We start from the raw sequence: 17,969 nt of genomic DNA on the forward strand, positions 1-17,969 counted from the left end.
CTGGTTAGGCACACATTTAACCCCCTAAACGCCCTAGATGTTTAACTCCTTTTAAGTCAGTGTCATTAGTACAGTGACAGTGCATATTTTAAGCATTGGATATGTTTTATAGGAGAAAGTAAAAAAATGTATTTTTTATCAAAACAGTCAGTCAGTCTTTGTTTATAGCGCAAGAAAAAACGCAGTGGTAATCAAAAAGAAAGCTTTATTTGTGGGGTAAAAAAAAAAAAAGACAAAAAATTATATTTGGGTACAGTGCTGCATGACCACGCAATTGTAAAATAACGCAGTGCCATATTGCAAAAAAAAAAAAAAATGGCCTGGTCATGAAGGGGGGGGGGGGGTAGATCTTTCTGAGGTCAAGTGGTAATCCCTTCCCGCCCAGCCTCTATGTCCGTTTAAGAGTGTCTTTACGCGTGGGAGGGGTGGGAAGGACTGCTCAATCATGTGACAACTGTGTTTGGCTGTCACAGTGGTCAGATGATCAGGAGTCTGACCTACCAATTCCTGATCACCACCAGAGACTGGGAGCTGTCTGACAATTTGGTAACTGCACACGGAAACCTCGGAAGTAGAAGGATGCATATGTGCAGTGTTAGGGGTCTGATCGGAGATAAAATCTGTATTCTCCTGGGATACATCCGTTTCAGACATTTGTAATTCTGATGCAGTTGGCTGCTCAGGATTTCAGGTGCAAGGGTCACAAATCCACCGTAAGTCCACCAACCTGTTTTGCATCTTGTGTGGCAAAAGTGCTTGATAAATGTCCCCCAAGTGGTACTTTATGGCACTTCCCAGAGTTAGGATATATAAATCAACACTGCATGTGTGTGACCAGCTTCATAAACATGATCACACAGTACTAGATAGTATTTGAATTGGGGTAGCACGATAAATATACTGTCAGCCCAGCCTGAGCTTCCAGCTGTATTTCCCAGAATAAATCCCTTAAACCATCATCTTCCTAATCTGTCTGTCTGCTGTCGCAGCACTGTAGTAGATCTCTGCTGTCTACCAACAAAGAAGATTACTGTTGGTGTTGAACACTAACAGGGTGTGAGGTAACTCACGGGTACTAACAATCACCTCCTTTACCGTGCTGTTGCTTTAATTATATAATAATTATTATTATACAGGATTTATATAGCACCAAGAGTTCACAGAGAACTTTACAATATGAAGGAAGACAGCACAGTTAATACAAGAGAAGATGGTTAGGGGCTCCTGGTAGAGATGCACGATTAATCATTTAAAAAATAAATAAATCAATCAATCATGATCTCGATTTACCCCCCTCACGATCCTAAAAACGGCATGTCCTCGTTTCTTACAGAGCTGTTCTCTGCTCACTCACAGCTGTCAAAAAAAAAAAAAAAAAAGCATCCAGCAAAATGTTTACCAACATTGTTAAGGCCCCTTTCACACTAAGGTCCGGTTCACACTTATGCGATGCGGGAAGGCTGCGAATCCGCAGCCTGTTCCCGCATCGCACACGCACCCCCGGCAGTTCACACTGCCATATGCGATACGCTGGGGGTGTCAATGTAATCTTAACGACACCCCCAGTTTGATTGCATATCGCAGTGCGATCGTGCAGTTCGCACAGGATCGGATCGCACAAGTGTGAACCGCTGTGCGATCCGATCCTGATGCGGCTTCCAAAAAGGGTCCCTGTGCGTGTTTGGTGCAGCTGCGGTGCGAATTTAGCCATACAAAGTGTATGGCTAAACTCGCATCGCACAGCCGATCGCATGTAATGTCGGAGCAGTGCACTCCGACATTACATGCGAACCCCACACACGCACAAGTGTGAACCGGGGCTTAGGCTCCGTTCACATGTAGGTGTTTTGGGGCGTTTTTCTGCTCTAGGATCAGCTCTCAAAATGCCCAACAAGACAAATCCTATTCATTTCAATGGCCCCTGTTCACATCTGAGCATTTTGACGCTGTAAGCAAAACGCCCAACGCTCAAAAAAGTACATGAGCTTCTTTTTGGGCAGATTACAGGCGTTTTCCATTGGTTTCTATTCAATCTAAAAAACGCCTGCACAAAAAACGCCTGTAAAAACGCCTGTAAATCGCGGTAAAAACCGCGGTAAAATCGCGATAAAAATCGCGGTAAAAAACGCGCGAAAACGCTACGCTCAGGTGTGAATGTAGCCTAAGTCCCGGTTCACACTGAGGCGACCTGTGAGGCGACCTGGTCGCCTCACAGGTCGCCTCCCATAGGGAAGCTGCGGACCCGTTCTAATAGGAGCGACACAAGTCGCTCCGACTTAGAAAAAGGGTCCGGAGCTTCTTTGGGGCGACCAGGAGTCGACCGCCATAGACTTCAATGTTATGAAGTCCGTGGCGGCCGCTCCGAGGTCGTGGCGCGCTGCTCGCACCGCGACCTCCGAGTCGCTCGTATGTGAACGGGCACTTAGGGCTCTTTCACACGGGCGATCCGATCAGATCCGCCCGTCAGTTTTTTAGGCGGCTCTGATCGGATCCTCCGTGCAGCTCTATGGGGCAGCGGATGTCAGCGGAGACACCTCCGCTGACACCCGCTGCCATCCGTATCCGATCCTGTCCGTGAAATCCAGACAGATGGAAACCCCATTTTCCATCTGTCCTGGGGATCGGATCGGATGGGATCGGATGAGAGTGGACAGGCGGTCCGCTCTCATCCGATACCCCATAGAGAGCAGCGGGGGCTGAGACACCTCCCTCTCCACACTGCAAGCGGAGACGGAGCTGTCATCCGCCGGCTCAGCGGGGATCGCGGATCGATCCCTGCTGAGCAGCACGGATCTGCCTACGGAGGCGGACCGTGTGAAAGAGCCCTTAGTCCCCGTTCACATTAGGTCGCTCCAACTTAGGGGGCGACCTGTGAAGTCGCGTGCAGCGCGACTTCGGCGCGACTTGCACGGACTTCACATAATGGAAGTCAATGCAAGTCGCCTCCAGGTCGCCCCGAAGTAGTACAGGACCCTTTTTCTAAGTCGGAGCGACTTGTGTCACTCCTATTAGAACAGCTCCTGAACTACACAGTGGGAGCGACGGTGCCTGACAAGTCGTACCAGTGTGAATTGACACTTATGCGACCCAAAAGTCACGCAATTTTTTTGCCGTGGTTTTGACTGGACTTGAAGCAATGCCTATGTCTATGGACCTCAAAATGCATTACAATCAGCCCAAAGTAGTGCAGGGACTACTTTGAAGTTGTACAGATATGAACAGTACTCATTGGAAATCCTGGAGTACTACTTGTCATGCGACTTTGCAGTCCCAAATCACAGGACAAGTCACACAATTGTAGAAGGGGCCTAAGGCTGCGAGATAACTAGAAACACAATGTTTCACAACGTATCATTTCCTTTTTTTTACATCAAAGGAATGAACTTCCGTCTGTGAGGGCAGTTTAACCTCTTAAGGACTAAGCCTATTTCTGACACTTGTTGCTAAATGAGTATTTTTTGCTAGAAAATTACTTAGAACCCCCAAACACACACACACACACACACACACACACACACACACACACACATATACATATATATATATATATATATATATATATATATATATATATACATATATACATATATATATATATATATATATATATATATATATATATATATATATATATAGTGTGTGTATGTGTTTTTAGCAGAAACCGTAGAGAATAAAATGGCGATAGTTGCAATCTTATGCCACACTGTATATGCGCAGAAGTATTTCAAACACAGTTTTTATGGAGAAAACTGGATCCTTTTCTCTGAGGTTCACTGACGGACACCGACCATTCGGCTTTATGCTGCTCTCTCTAGGAGTAGGACTAGGCAAAACCTTTTTGGTTACGCCCCAGAGGGTATACCATCACTTCCTGCTGTAGGACTTCATGACAAGCAGTGTCAGAAAAACATATCTCAACCCAACAGAGGGGCGGGTGTTGTGTCCGTCAGTGAACCTCAGAGAAAAGGATTTTACGGTAAGACAAAAATTCAGTTTTCTCTTTCGTTCACTGAAAGACACAGCTCCATGTATTCTAGACCAGCCTTTTTCAACCAGGGTGCCCAGGCACACTAGTGTGCCTTGAGGTTTCTTCAGGGGTGCCTCAGCAAAATGCCCCAAAAATTGTATACAAGGCAGTGGGTGGATAATGCCTGTCTTTTAGTTACACAAGGTCAAAGATTTTCATTGTTCACCGTTACGACCCTCTAGCTGCCGCCCTGCTAATGACATAATCAATTGATAGGGAGGATGTCAGTCGCCTATGTAGCATACTTGTTTGACCCTTCTCTGCTTCTTTCCAAAAATTTTGGGCTCACATTAGCTGAGAGATGGAGAAAAACTGAAGAAAAAGAGAAACATTGGAATACTAGTCAGTACGAACTTATACCTCTAACGTTGGACCTCCTACGTGTGTGTGTGTGTGTCTGTGTTGCTGCATTATGTAAAACTATAATAATAGATTCCACATTTTAGAATGCGATGCCTCAAAACTGTCCATAATTTTAAAGGGTGCCTCAAGACAGTCCATAATTTGGGGGTGTGCCTCGACTGAAAAAAAGGTTGAGAAACACTGTTCTAGACCATTGGGATGTCCCAAAGCAGTATCACTATGAGGGGTGGGAAAAACCCAGCAAGAGAATTCCCAAAAAGGCTAAACATATAAAACCAAGTGAAACAGGAGCTCAACCAGGAACAACTGGAGCTAACCACCGGAAAAAAAAAAAAAAAATTACACCCTCAAGAGGCGGGAGCCTCTGCAACCGCAGCCTGCAAAACTTTGCGGCCAAACACTGCATCCGAAGATGCAAGTACATCCGCCTTATAAAACTTTGTGAACGTGTGTACAGATGACCAAGTAGCTGCCTTGCACACCTGAACCACTGACGCCTGATGACGGAAGGCCAAGGAGGCACTAAGCGCCCTCGTAGAATGCGCCTTAACAGGGAAATTAACCTGACCCTAATGGTATAGGCTTCCACCACCGTCTGCCTGATCCACTTAGAAATGGTCGCAGCAGATGCGGCCTGCCTCTTCACAAGGTCCATCCGTAAGAATAAACAAAGAATCGGATTTCTGAATCAGTTCAGTCACCGCAAGGTACACCCGAATCGCCCGGACCACATCCAAGGAATGTAAAGCAATTTCCTTAGGATGTTTTGGCTTAGGACATAAGGACGGTAACACAATATCTTCATTCAAATGAAACCACAAGACCACCTTAGGAAGGAACGCCTGACAGGGTCGCCACACCATTTTGTCCCTAAGAATCACCAGGTAAGGCGACCAACAGGACAATGCAGCGAACTCTGACACCCTACGTGCGAAAGTAATAGCGACTAAGAAGGCCACCTTCTGCGACAGAGTGAGCAGAGGAAGTATACAAACATTTTCAAAGGCAGGCTTTTAAAGCACCGACAGTACCAAATTGAGGTCCCCAGGGGCCACCGGGGATCTTACCAGCGGAGCCAGATGGCTAACTCCCTTCACAAAAGTTTGAGCCAAGGACTTTGCTGCCAACAGCCTTTGGAAAAATATGGCCAAAGTGGAAATCTAGCCCTTGATGGTGCACAGAGCCAAACGTTAATAAACATTTAGTTGTAGAAACTCCAACCTGCGGGACACAGAAAAAGGGAACGGGAAGAAATGCCCCCCCCCCCCAGACTCACACCAAGTAATTTACGCCTTCCAAACTCTATGATAAACCTTCCTGGAGGTAGATTTCCTCTAGCTTTTAACAGCGTAGGAATCACCGACTCCAACAGCCCTCTGTCCTTCAGCACCTGGCTTTCAATAGCCAGGCCGTTAAACCTAGCGACTAAAGCAGGATGAAAGATTGGACCCTGAGACAGAAGATCTTCTCTGAGAGGAAGTTTCCAAGGGACGTCTGCTACCAGCCTTGCGTACCAGGACCAGCGAGGCCAGTCTGGTGCCACCAGAATGACTGGAATCCCTTCTAACCCGATTCTGCGTAGCAGTCTCGACAAAGTTGTATTGGAGGAAAAGCCTAAATCAGACTATACTGACCCCAAGGGGCCACCCAGGGCGCCTGTGGCGTTGGCCAGAGGATCCCGAGACCTTGCCATGAACCTCTGCACCTTCCTGTTGAGACGGGAGACTAGTAGGTCCACATTGGGGGTCCCCCCCACAGTTGAACACCTCCGGGTAAAGAGACTATTCTCCCGAATCCAACGTCTGCCGACTGACATAGCCCACTTGCCAATTCTCTACCCCCTCAATGTATACAGCAGAGTGCCGGAAAATATAGTTCTGCCCACCTCAATATACCAGCCACTTCCTTGGCTGCCAGGGCACACTTTGTGCCCCCTTGATTGACATATGCCCCAGCCGTAGCATTGCCCGATTGTATCCGCACAGGGCGTCCCCGCAGACGATCCGTCCATTGAGACAGACAAAGTCTGATTGCCCGAATTTTCAAGATATTAAATCGGCAGCCTGGACTCCTCTCGAGTCCAGACACTTTGGGCTGAGTACACTCCCAAGATTACAGTCCAATACAGGGGAAGAAAGGATTTTCCCAGACGAAGGACCAGGGAGAGGAGCCACCATAAGAGACTCCCCCGAACCCCGACTCCACAGAATCAAATTGTCCAAAGACAGGGGATCCTTGTTCCATTTGGTTAGAATGTCCCTTTGCAGAGGTCTGGTATGGAACTGTGCAAACGGAACCGCCTCAAAAGGGGGAAACCATCAGACCCAGCACTTGCATGCAAGTCCTGAGTGACGACCAATTTTTGGACAACAAGAGTCGAACCGCATCCTGTAGCTTCAGAAGTTTTGCCTTAGGAAGGAACATCCGGGCTGATGCTGAGTCCAGCATCTGATCCAAGAAGTCCAGCTTGGTGGACGGAGTCAGTGCAGATTTCTGAAAATTTTGTGTCCATCTGAACTCCTGTAGAGTTCGCACAGTAATGCCCAAGTCGGCTTCTAGAGAAGACTCTGCACACAGAAGCAGATCGTCCAGGTAACCCAGTACCGTGATCCCCTTCTGTCATAGCAAGGCCAGAACTGGGGACAAAACCTTTGTGAACACACCTTGCCCACGGCAAAACGAAGAAAGCGCTGATGCCCAACATATATTGGAATATGAAGGTAAGCGTCCTTGAAAATCGATAGAGGCAAGAAGATCTCCTTGATGAAGGAAAGCTACTACCATGCGGATGGACTCCATCCGAAATTTCTAAAATCCGAAATTTCTAAACCCGCACAAAGGTGTTCAGAGCCTTGAAAACCAAGATCGGAGAAACCTTGCCTTCTTCCTGGGAACTGTAAACAGATTTGAATAAAAACTGAAAAAAAAAAAAAAAAATCGAAAGTGTTCCGGCTGTGGAACCGGCACAATAACTCCTTGTGCCAACAGGTCCTGCACTACCCCATAGAGGCCCTGTAGCCGCTCGTGTGACAGGCGTCGGTAGGAAGGAAAGAACCTTGCCGGAGGCAAGGACTGAAACCCGATCCAAATCGTGGACCCATCTGTCCTGAACGAGCAAGGTCCCAGCATCAGGAAAAAGGTGAAGACGTCCCCCCACCCCAGATGCGGGTGAGGGCACCCCTTCAGGCTGGGGAAGGCTTGTCTGCAGAACCAGAAGTGCCCGCTTTGGACTTACCATTGCAGGGTCTTTTGGAGTCTCCCGCAAAGCTACGGGTGAATCGTGAACCCTTTTCCTGCGATCTAGGCAGACCAAAGAGCCGCTTGCGAGTCGAGAAGAAAGGACCTCATTTATAATGAGATTCCTTGCCCCTACCAACCAGCGGAAGTAATGTACTCTTACCTTTCCTAAGCCCCTAATGATCTCTTCCATAGAGGCACTGAATAAAACGGTCACCTACAAAAGGTAGATCAGTCAGCACCTTTTTTAGAAGCCTGGTCTGCCGACCAGTACTTCAACCAAATCATGCAGCGAAGAATCACCGCCGTCACAGATACCCTGCCAGCCGAAGGGGGGTGCATCCAAAGAAGTATCACAAGTGTACTGTAACCCCCGGGATCAACTGATCCACCAGCTCAGGAGGGTGTTGACTCCCTTCCAGATCCTGGCGTAAAATCTTGCCCATTCTGTTACGGTCTGAGATACCAAGGTGATAGCAAAACACTGGTCTCAAAATTGAACCAACCTCTGTGAAAAGGTTATGGACCAGAGCCTCAGCTCTCTTGTCCATGGGATCCTTAAAGGATGGAGAATCCTCCACCGGCAAAAGTGTGCCCTTTTTAGCCTGGAAACCTGAGAGTCCACCGACGGTGGAACCGTTAGTTTCTTTAGGAGAGACACCTCAAAGGGATATCTCCTAGCGAAGCGCTTAGGTATTCCAACAATGCCTTTCGGGGACCCCCCCCTCTGACTAGTGACAATCTTGTCAAAATAGGCAGGAAAGGGGAAAACCTAGTCACCTTGGAAGATTTGCGGATGCCAAACTGTACCAGTGTCGCTAACTCCGCATCAGCTGAGTCCTCCAACTTTAAAGTTTCCAGCATTGACACAATAAGGGCCTTCACCAGCGCTTTTTTTTTTTATGCGCGGAGGAGGAGGACTCATCCTCAATAGAGCACTCAGCATGCGTGGACACAGACACAGAGGGCTGACTCTCGTCCGCAGCGGCCAAATCCACTTCAGACTCCGAGAAGGCAGAGGATACAGGTGAAGGTGGGGGGCGCTTCCTGCTAGGCCTCCTTTGCAGGGCCATATCTACTTTGATACCAGTGACTGCAGGGCTGCCGTCATGGCCGCCAGGACAGACTGAGACCCAGAGGGTCTCCCAGCTTCCAGGAGTGGGTCAGGTGGTGATACACGCTCCAGAGGCTCCATTGCCAACAAGGGGTTAATCTGAGCCTTGCCGTGTATTAAAGAGAAAAGAGCACCACAAGAATCAGCGTACCTGAGGCGCTGTATGGCAGAGGAAGGATCATATACCCCCAGAGACTTACACCCCCAAGCTGGAGACCGCCATATAGCCTACCACACTGTGATGGAAAAGGAAGAGGAAGCGCTGACACTAGAGGCCCCCGCAGCACATCACCGAACTCCGACTACAAGAAAATGGCCACCGTTATTCTCTATGGGAAACCCAAAGCATGGCCGCTGGACTGCACAAACATGGCCGCCAAAGCCGGGAATGCAGAATCCATGACAAAATGGTGGCACCACTGCACGGGACCCAACTGGACCCCAGGGAAGGGGTCATGCACCAGGAGGGGACCCCTCAGGGACCCCCTGCAGCACACAGGTATGGACACCCCTCAAAAAGGGGGGCCAACAGCCACACCTATCCACCACTCTCCGGCCCAACACCAGACAAGCCCCCCTACCCAAATGCACCTGAGCCCCCCAAAAAGGGCTAAAGGGGGCAGGTGAGGGCAACCTACATAGAGGGAAAAAACCATGAGGGGGAGGAAGGACACAGAAAGGGGACTACCATCTCCAGGGAGGGCCCGCGACCACCCCAGCAATTCCGTAAGAAAGGAGGAGGGACACTACTTACCACACCACGTCACCAGGCGCTTCTCCCAGCAGTCCACTGCACCATCTTGGAATGGGAGTACTGCGGCCTGAGGTGCGCTGCGACTGATCGTGACTGCTGTTGTGACCAGGGCTATGTAACCTCATGAGGTGTTTCACTCGCCGGCCAGCCCCCGTCAAGTGCGGCTATATTGCGGCCAACCTAACGCAGAGCTAACAGTTGGGTTGAGTTCGCAGGCCAGACTGGGAATACTAGGATATCGGTTGTGTCGCCCAGTCTGCCTGTTGATTTAGTTCACGCAGGAACAAAAAAAGAAAGAAAAAAGTAAAAAAATTCCATTTAAAAAGAAAAAAAAAAAAAAAATGCCCAGACCGCAGATCCCAGCAGAGCACCAGGTTCATACTCCTGACTAGGCAGAAAAAACTAAAGTCCTATAGCAGGAAGTGATGGTATACCCTTTGGGACTGCCTTCAGGGGCATAACCAAAAAAGGTTTCCACCTAGTCCTACTCCTGAAGAGAGTAGCATAATGGAGCTGTGTCTGTCAGTGAACGAGAGAATACACTTTAACTACCTCAATACTGGGCACTTAAACCCCCTTCCTTCCCAGACCAATTTTCAGCTTTTAGCGCTGTTGCATTTTGAATGACAATTGCGCGGTCATGCAACACTGTACCTAAACCAAATTTAGGTCATTTTTTTCCCACAAATAGAGCTTTCTTTTGGTGGTATTTGATCACCGCCAGGTTTTTCTTTTTTGGTGCACAAATAAAAAAAAAGAAGACCGAAAAGTTTGACAAAAAAAAAAAAAAAAAAGTTTTTTTGTTTAGGTTATAAAATTTTGTAAATAGATACGTTTTTTCCTGCACTGATGATGCCGCACAGACAGGCACTGATGAGGAGACACTGATGGGGTGGCACTGATGGGGTGGCAGATATGCAACACTGATGGGCACTGATAGGTAGCACTGATATGCAGCACTGATGGGCACTGATATGTGGCACTGATAGATAGCACTGATATGCAGCATTGGTGGGCACTGATAGGCAGCGCTGATGGGCACTGATGGGCACTGATAGATAGCACTGATATGCAGAATTGGTGGGCACTGATAGGCAGCGCTGATGGGCACTGATAGGCAGCACTGATCGAGGGCACTGATGGGCACTGATGGGGGGCACTGGTGGGCAATAATGGGCACTGGTGGGCGGCACTGATAGATGGCATTGGTGGGCAGCACTGATAGGGGGGCACCACTGGCCTGCTCTCTGAGCCCTGTTTGCCATCCCTGGTGGCCATGGTGGGCATCCCTGGTGGTCATGGGTGGGCATCCCTGGTGGCTCTAGTGGCATCCCCTCCCCCCAGGGCTGCACTGGTAATCAATCATCTGATTACCAGCACAGACCCCCCCTGTGATCAGTGAGTAATTAGAAATACACACTGATCACCCTGGCTGTAGAATTGATCCTCTCCTTCTCCTCACACTGACAGGATCTGTCAGGAGGAGAAGAGATCGAAGCCGTTACAACGGCTCTATTGACATTACATGACGGCTGTGATTGGTCACAGCCGTCATGTGATCAGGAGGGCCAATCACAGGGCCCTCCTACCGAGTGATGTTGCTCTGTGTCCTAGGGACACAGGCACATCGAGATCGCGCCGCTGCATGTTCCATTCAGAAGGACGAGACTCCGACCCGGCCGTATATGTACTATGGCCCGGGTGGGAGATGGTTAATGAATTAAAAAAAAAACTAAACAGTAAAGTCAGCCCAATTTTTTTGTATAATGTAAAAGATGATATTACCCAGAGAATTGTAATCCTTATTCTAAGATAAAAAAATTCTGAATCTCATTTTATCGAGAATCGTGCAGCTCTAGCTCCTGGCTATGAAAACTTACAAATTTATTGTTAACCACTTCAATAAAGGACACTTTCACCCACTCCCTGCCCAGGCCAGCTGAAATGCAACACTGTACCCAAACAAATATTTTATCACTTTTATGAGACAGATAAGACCTTTTTTTTGGTGGTGTTTAAATCACCACAGGGTTTAATTTCTGCCAATTGAAAAAAAAAAAAAAAAAAAACACTCATAGAGAGCGTGTGAGGAAGGGAATAGCGATAACCAGCAAGGCTATTTACAATGTGACTAACTGTGATTGGACATGGCTGATCACATGCTTAAGGGCCACTGTGATTGGCCCTTTACTGCTATCTATAATCAGCTGTGTCGAAAAAAAACGGTCACAGAATTCTCCCAGGTGCATGCTCGAGGCGCAGTTCTGGGAGAAAGTCCATGGACACCCTCTCAGAACTAGAGAGCTGCACTGTAGCTACCCTTTGGCTATAGCGTGGCCGGGAAGGGGTTAAAGTGGACCTATGACAGAATAATACCAATAACCTTATAGAATAAACTGCATAAAGCGCCTATTAACCGCTCTGGGCACACTTTGCAGGCACAACCACACCACAGCCAAAAGAGACAGTCAGTAGCCCCTCCCTCTCCTTTTTTAGGAGGTCATATGACCTGCCACCTGTATACCAAAAAAGTGTAGCGCCAGATAAAATAAATAATCAGATAATCAAGACAGCTGATGTGCCCTCATTGTGAGTAACATCTTTATTTTGTTAGTAAAGTATTTGATCAGACAGAGCACTAGATCCCATTCTTTTTGTAATTTGAGGAAATTTGGAAGGGATGGGATACCTGATCCAGCCCATGACTGTCTCCAGACCTGCCATACCACTATTATCCCTAGAGGATGAACAGCTGATCTTGATCTGCTAAGCACGGAGGTCGGTGTATGAGGCCTATCCATGCTATTAGACTGAATACCTGTGGAGTCCATTACACCATACTGCTATTATATTATCCCCAGGAGGGACAGCTGATTATGACCCACTGGGAACAGGGGTCTTAATGTGAAGCGAGAGGCTTGGCATCACGAGTAAAAGGAGAAGCACGGAGCACTTTAAGTTTCCTTTTTCACATTTGGATCACATTGTGGACTTTTTTTCACATATTTATATCCTGATTTATTTGGCTTGTTTTTATTAGTAATTTTTCTAGCAGATGCACTAAGCACTTTAATTTTTCACATTCACTGCATAGAAGTTTTATATTGTACTTCAGTTTATTGATTTACATCTATTATCTTGATTATTTTCTGGCGCTACAATTTTTTGGTATACAGACTGCATTTGTGGAGTAAACACACACACACACACACTAGTGATTGCAGCCAGATTGATCGACTCATTTATTTGATTAATTTATTCATTTCACTGTTTGATTTGCGCTGATTGTATTCACTATATAATATAACCTGCCACAGTTGCATTTCAGTACCAGCAACCAAAGGCAGCCCAAAGCAGCTGACACAAGTACCTGGATCACAGCAGCCAGCTTAACTAAAACGCATGCATGCTGGTGTACATTGTGTGAGGGTGGTGCGATAGGTTGTTACAATACTCCCCCCCCCCCCCCTCCCTTTTTTTTTTTTTTTTTTTAACCTGGGCGTCACAAAATGAAACTTCATTCAACTTTATGCAGTGATGTATGGTGTGCTACATAAAAATGCAGCATGTCTGCATTTTTACACAATGCACCGAAACTCAACTAAAAACAGCAATATGGTGTGAAAAAGTTAGACTTCCTGGTAATGTTCGTAGCTTCTCCTCCCCAATCACAGGAAACACTTCTACTCCCAACTTTAAATGGAGGCTCCTTCTCACAGGTCCTCCATTGTGGCAGAATGCCTCCAACCCAGCTGGAACACATAAACAAAACATAGTATATACAGCAGAAGGGTGGGCAAATGCTGCTGCCCTGAAAGACTACTGGAAAACAAGTTACTAGTAAGGTAGAGATACAGCCGAAACACATCAGCCGAAAATTGTGTTTTCGGCATTTTGGAAAAAAAAAAAAAAAAAAAAAAAAAAAAAAAAAGCAAACACACACAACACGCTTTTTCTGTGCTCATCTCATGGTTTGTTTTTCATAGGTCATGTCACTCACAAAACGCATTTAAAAATGTAACAGGTGAGTTATTGCTACGTTTTTAATGCATTTCAAAACAGGGAGGTGTGGTTTTTTTTTTTTACCACCACAACAGACATACATAGAATTTAAAGGGATGCATTTATCTTGAGCTTTTTTTTGCGCTAAAATAAAAAAAGGTGCTGATAATAGCCGACAAATTCATATTCATTTACATTCATGATATGAAATAAAAAGTCATAATACAATATATATATTATATATATATATATATATATATATATATATATATATATATATATATATATATATATATATATATATATATATATATATATATATATATATATATATATTTTTTTTTTTTTTTTTCAGTTTTCACCAAAAAGCATCCAGAATTTCCATTCGGTGCACCTCTAACCAAAGGATTAATCCCCAGCTTATAAATCTAGGTCTAAAATGACAAAGGTGGTTAAGGCTTGACCATGTTGCCCCTTGAAGATTTGTTCTGGGGTAGCACCACCTCCTTTCTAATTGGCTGCAAGAGCTATCGCGGACTAAGAACGCAAATCCCCAACGGAGGAACCAGTCCAGACTAAACATAAGCTTCCACGATAGCCAACCTTAGCCATCTGGCTGTAAACCCCTTGGTGGCTTTGACACTTGTTGACTCTAGCATACAAAACAAAAAAAAGAAAGAATCGGAACTCCTAAAATTCTTTGTTACTTCCAAATAACGCAAGAGCTCAACCAGGAACAACTGGAGCTCAAAAAAAACAAATACACCCTCAAAGAGGACTAAACCTTTCCAACAGTGGCTTACAAACCCTTGCAGCCAAAAGAAGCATTAGCAGATGCCAACACATCCACCTTATAAAATTTTGTGAAAGTGTGCACAGACGACCATGTGGCCGCCTTGCATACCTGCATCTCCGATGCCCGACCAGGAGGCAATGAGCAACCGCGTAGAATGCACCATAACAGGGAAAGGAGGATCCTGACCCTTAATGGAATAGGCCTGCACCGCCTATGTCTAATCCATCTGGAAATAGTCGCAGCAGACGCGACCATACCCTTACGGGGTACATCTGTAAGGACAAACAGAATCCGATTTCTGGAACGACTCAGTCGCCGCAAGGTACACCCTGATTGCCCGAACCACATCCAAAGAATGTAAGGCAATCGCTTTTGGATGCTAAGGCATGACACAGAAAAGGCAGTACAATGTCTTCATTTAAATGGAAACCAGAGACGACTTTAGGAAGGAACGACTGACAGGTACGAAGCACCACCTTGTCACTGAACTGCCAGGTAAGGTGAACGACCAGACAATGCAGCCAGCCCTGACATCCTGCGTGCAGAAGTAATAGCCACCAAGAAAGCTACCTTGTGTCAAAGTGAGCAGAGGAATCTCACAAATATTTTCAAATGGCGGTTTCTGAAGAACTGATCGCACAAAATTGAGGTCCCACGGAGGCAACAGAGACCTCACAGGGGGAGCCAGGTGGCAGACCCCCTGAACAAAGGAATTAGTGGCCAAATGGGCATTGAAGGGGGAAAAAAAAAAAAAAAAAAAAAAAAAAAAAAAAAAAAAATCGCCAGGGCTGATATCTGACCTTTGATGGTACCCAAGGCCAAACGCTGATCTACACCTCTTTGGAGAAACTCCAAGACACGAGACACCAAGAAGGAACCCCCCCCCCCCCCCCCCCGAGACTCACACCAAGTAATGTACACACTCCAGACTCAATGATAAATCTTCCTAGAAGTAGATTTTCTAGCTTTTAACAACATAGGAATCACCGATTCAGACACCAATCTATGCTTCAACACCTGGCTTTCAATAGCCACCTCATCAAAGCCAGCTACTGTAAAGCAGGATGGAAGATCGGTCCTTGAGTTAACAGATCTTCTCTGAGAAGGAGCCAGTCCAGGGCCACTGTAATGACCAGGATCCCTTCTGCCTCGATCCTTTGCAGAAGTCTCAGTGGAGGAAATGCATACATTGAATGATATTGGCTCCAAGGAGCTACATGAGCGTCTGTGGCTTCGGCCAGAGGATTCCGGGACCTTGCTACGCACCCCTGCACCTTCCTATTGAGACGATAGGCCAACAGGTCCACATCGGAAGTGAGGTACAGTTGATGAAACACCTCCTGCTGGTGGAGAGACCATTCTCACTGATCCGACTTCTGCAAACTGAGGTAGTCCGCCTACCAATTTTCCACCTCTGGAATATGCACGGCAGAGATGTCTGGAACAAAGCGTTCTGCCCATCTTAGAATGTCAGCCCTTGATGACTGACGTATGCCACGGCCGTGGCATTGTCCGGCTGAATCCTCAACAGGCACCCCTGCAGATGATCCATTCAATGAATTAGGCAAACCCTGATAGCCCCAATTTCCAGGATATTGATCGCCAGACTGGGACTTCTCCCAAACCCCCTAAGCCGGAGCCGTACCAAAGGCACCTCCCCATCTGGAGAGGCTGGCATCCGTTGTGACCATCATCTAGTACAGGGGGAGAAAGGCTCTTCCCTGTCGAAGGGCCGGAGAGCGGAGCCACCAGATCAGGGATCCCCTCGTACTCCAACTCAACAGGATCAGATTGTCTAGAGCCTGTGGATTCCTGTTCCATTTGGTATCGAACTGAGCAAATGGACCATCAGGCCCAGCACTTTGGACAACATGAGCCTTGTCACATCCTCCAACTTCTTGAGTTTAACCTCCAGAAGAAACAACCGGGCTAAGGTCATGTCCAGGGTCAGGTCCAGATAGTCCAGTTTTTTGGACTGAACCACAACAGCTTTTTGGAAATTCAGTTTCCATCCGAACTCTTGCAAAGTTTGCACCGAAATGTCCAGATTGTCTTTCAGGGCATTCGGAGATTCTGCTCGCAGAAGATGATCGTCTAGGTACCCCAGCACCGCAATCCCCTTCTGCCTCAGTAAAGCCAACACTGGGGTCAACACTTGTCAACAACCGAGGAGAGAGGGCAAGACCAAAGGGTAATGCCACGAATTGATAGTGCTCACCGCTCACGACAAAGCGAAGGAAACGCTGATGCCCGACATATATTGGAACATGAAGGTAAGCATCCTTGATATCGATAGAGGCCAGAAAATCCCCTTGATGAAAGGATGCCACGACCATGCGAATAGACTCCGTTCAAAATTTCTGAACCCGCACAAAGCGGTTCAAATCCTTGAGATCCAGAATGGGTGGGGCCTTGCCTTCCTTCCTGGGAATAATAAACAGGTTTGAATATAAAAAATGAATCAGAATGTGAAAAATAATCGCTCTTTTTTTGTGTATAGCGCAAAAAAAAAAAAAAAAAGATCGCACAGGTGATCAAATACCACCAAAAGAAAGCACTATTTGTGGGAAAAAAAAAAAAAGACATACATTTTGTTTGGGTACAGCGTCGCATGACCACGCAATTGTCAGTTAAAGTCACGCAGTGCCAAGTTGAAAAAAATGGCCTGGTCATTAAGGGGGCAAATCCTTCCAGTATTAAAGTGGTTAATAATTCATTCACTGATGTGACTACAGTAAACTGAAAACTGATTGGTTGCTGAGGCTTCCCACATGCCACCACTATTCTGTGCCCTGCTGTAAATGAGCCTTTTGTGTACATATTGGATGAAGTGGTTGTGAATTAAGGCTCGTACACACGATATGAAAAATCGGAAATAAAATTTCGTCCGAACGATCTGCCAATTTTCGGATTGTTAGTATAGTGCTTTCAACAGCCGATTACGGATTTTCGGACGACAAAAACTGATGTGCAGGCTATAAAATTTTTATCGTACATCAACACAACGTCCGATTCCCGTTTAATTAGTACAGTTATTGTCCGAAATAAATTGTAAGAGTGAGACTAGACATGCTCAGAAACGAAAGAACACATAATAAACAATTCAACACATGACATCACTTCTGAGATTGAATTCTGTCGTACGGGAATTTTCATATGAAAGTAACCTCTTCACTTTCGATAGGAGACTAGCATGCAACAAAAAACGGACGACAGATTGTTCGATAATCTGATCACGTGTACGAGGCTTTACTGTCTGATCATTTTTCCAGAACCTCTATGACCTGATCACAGAAAGAACACAAAGTGTCAAACGCGATGAGACGATTTCCACATGTTACCGTGCTACACCTGTCAGTCAGTGTCTTCACATCATGTCTTGCTGAATTTATCCAAGTGACCGATTTAGGGCTCTTTCACACGGTCCGCCTCCGTAGGCGAATCTGTGCTGCTCAGCGGGGATTGATCCACCGATCCCCGCTGAGCCGGCGGATGACAGCTCCATCTCCGCTTGCAGTGCAGAGAGGGAGGTGTCACAGCTCCCGCTGCTCTCTATGGGGGATCGGATGAGAGTGGACCGCCTGTCCGCTCTCATCCGATCCCTGAACGGATGGAAAAATTCAAATTAGACTTACCGGTAACTTGTTTTCCAATAGTCTTTCAGGACAGCACCTTA

The 17,969-nt window shown here is 46.5% G+C and overlaps 1 protein-coding gene across 1 annotated transcript in view; it reads right to left on the reverse strand.

Annotated features, from left to right (window-relative positions):
* Window positions 1-17,969, reverse strand: part of SETD7 (SET domain containing 7, histone lysine methyltransferase) — a 102,186-nt gene that overhangs the window by 76,290 nt on the left and 7,927 nt on the right. The window lies entirely within an intron of this gene.

This window comes from Pelophylax lessonae, assembly GCF_965119305.1.
Source record: "Pelophylax lessonae genome assembly, chromosome: 1".
NCBI classification, from domain to species: domain Eukaryota; kingdom Metazoa; phylum Chordata; class Amphibia; order Anura; family Ranidae; genus Pelophylax; species Pelophylax lessonae.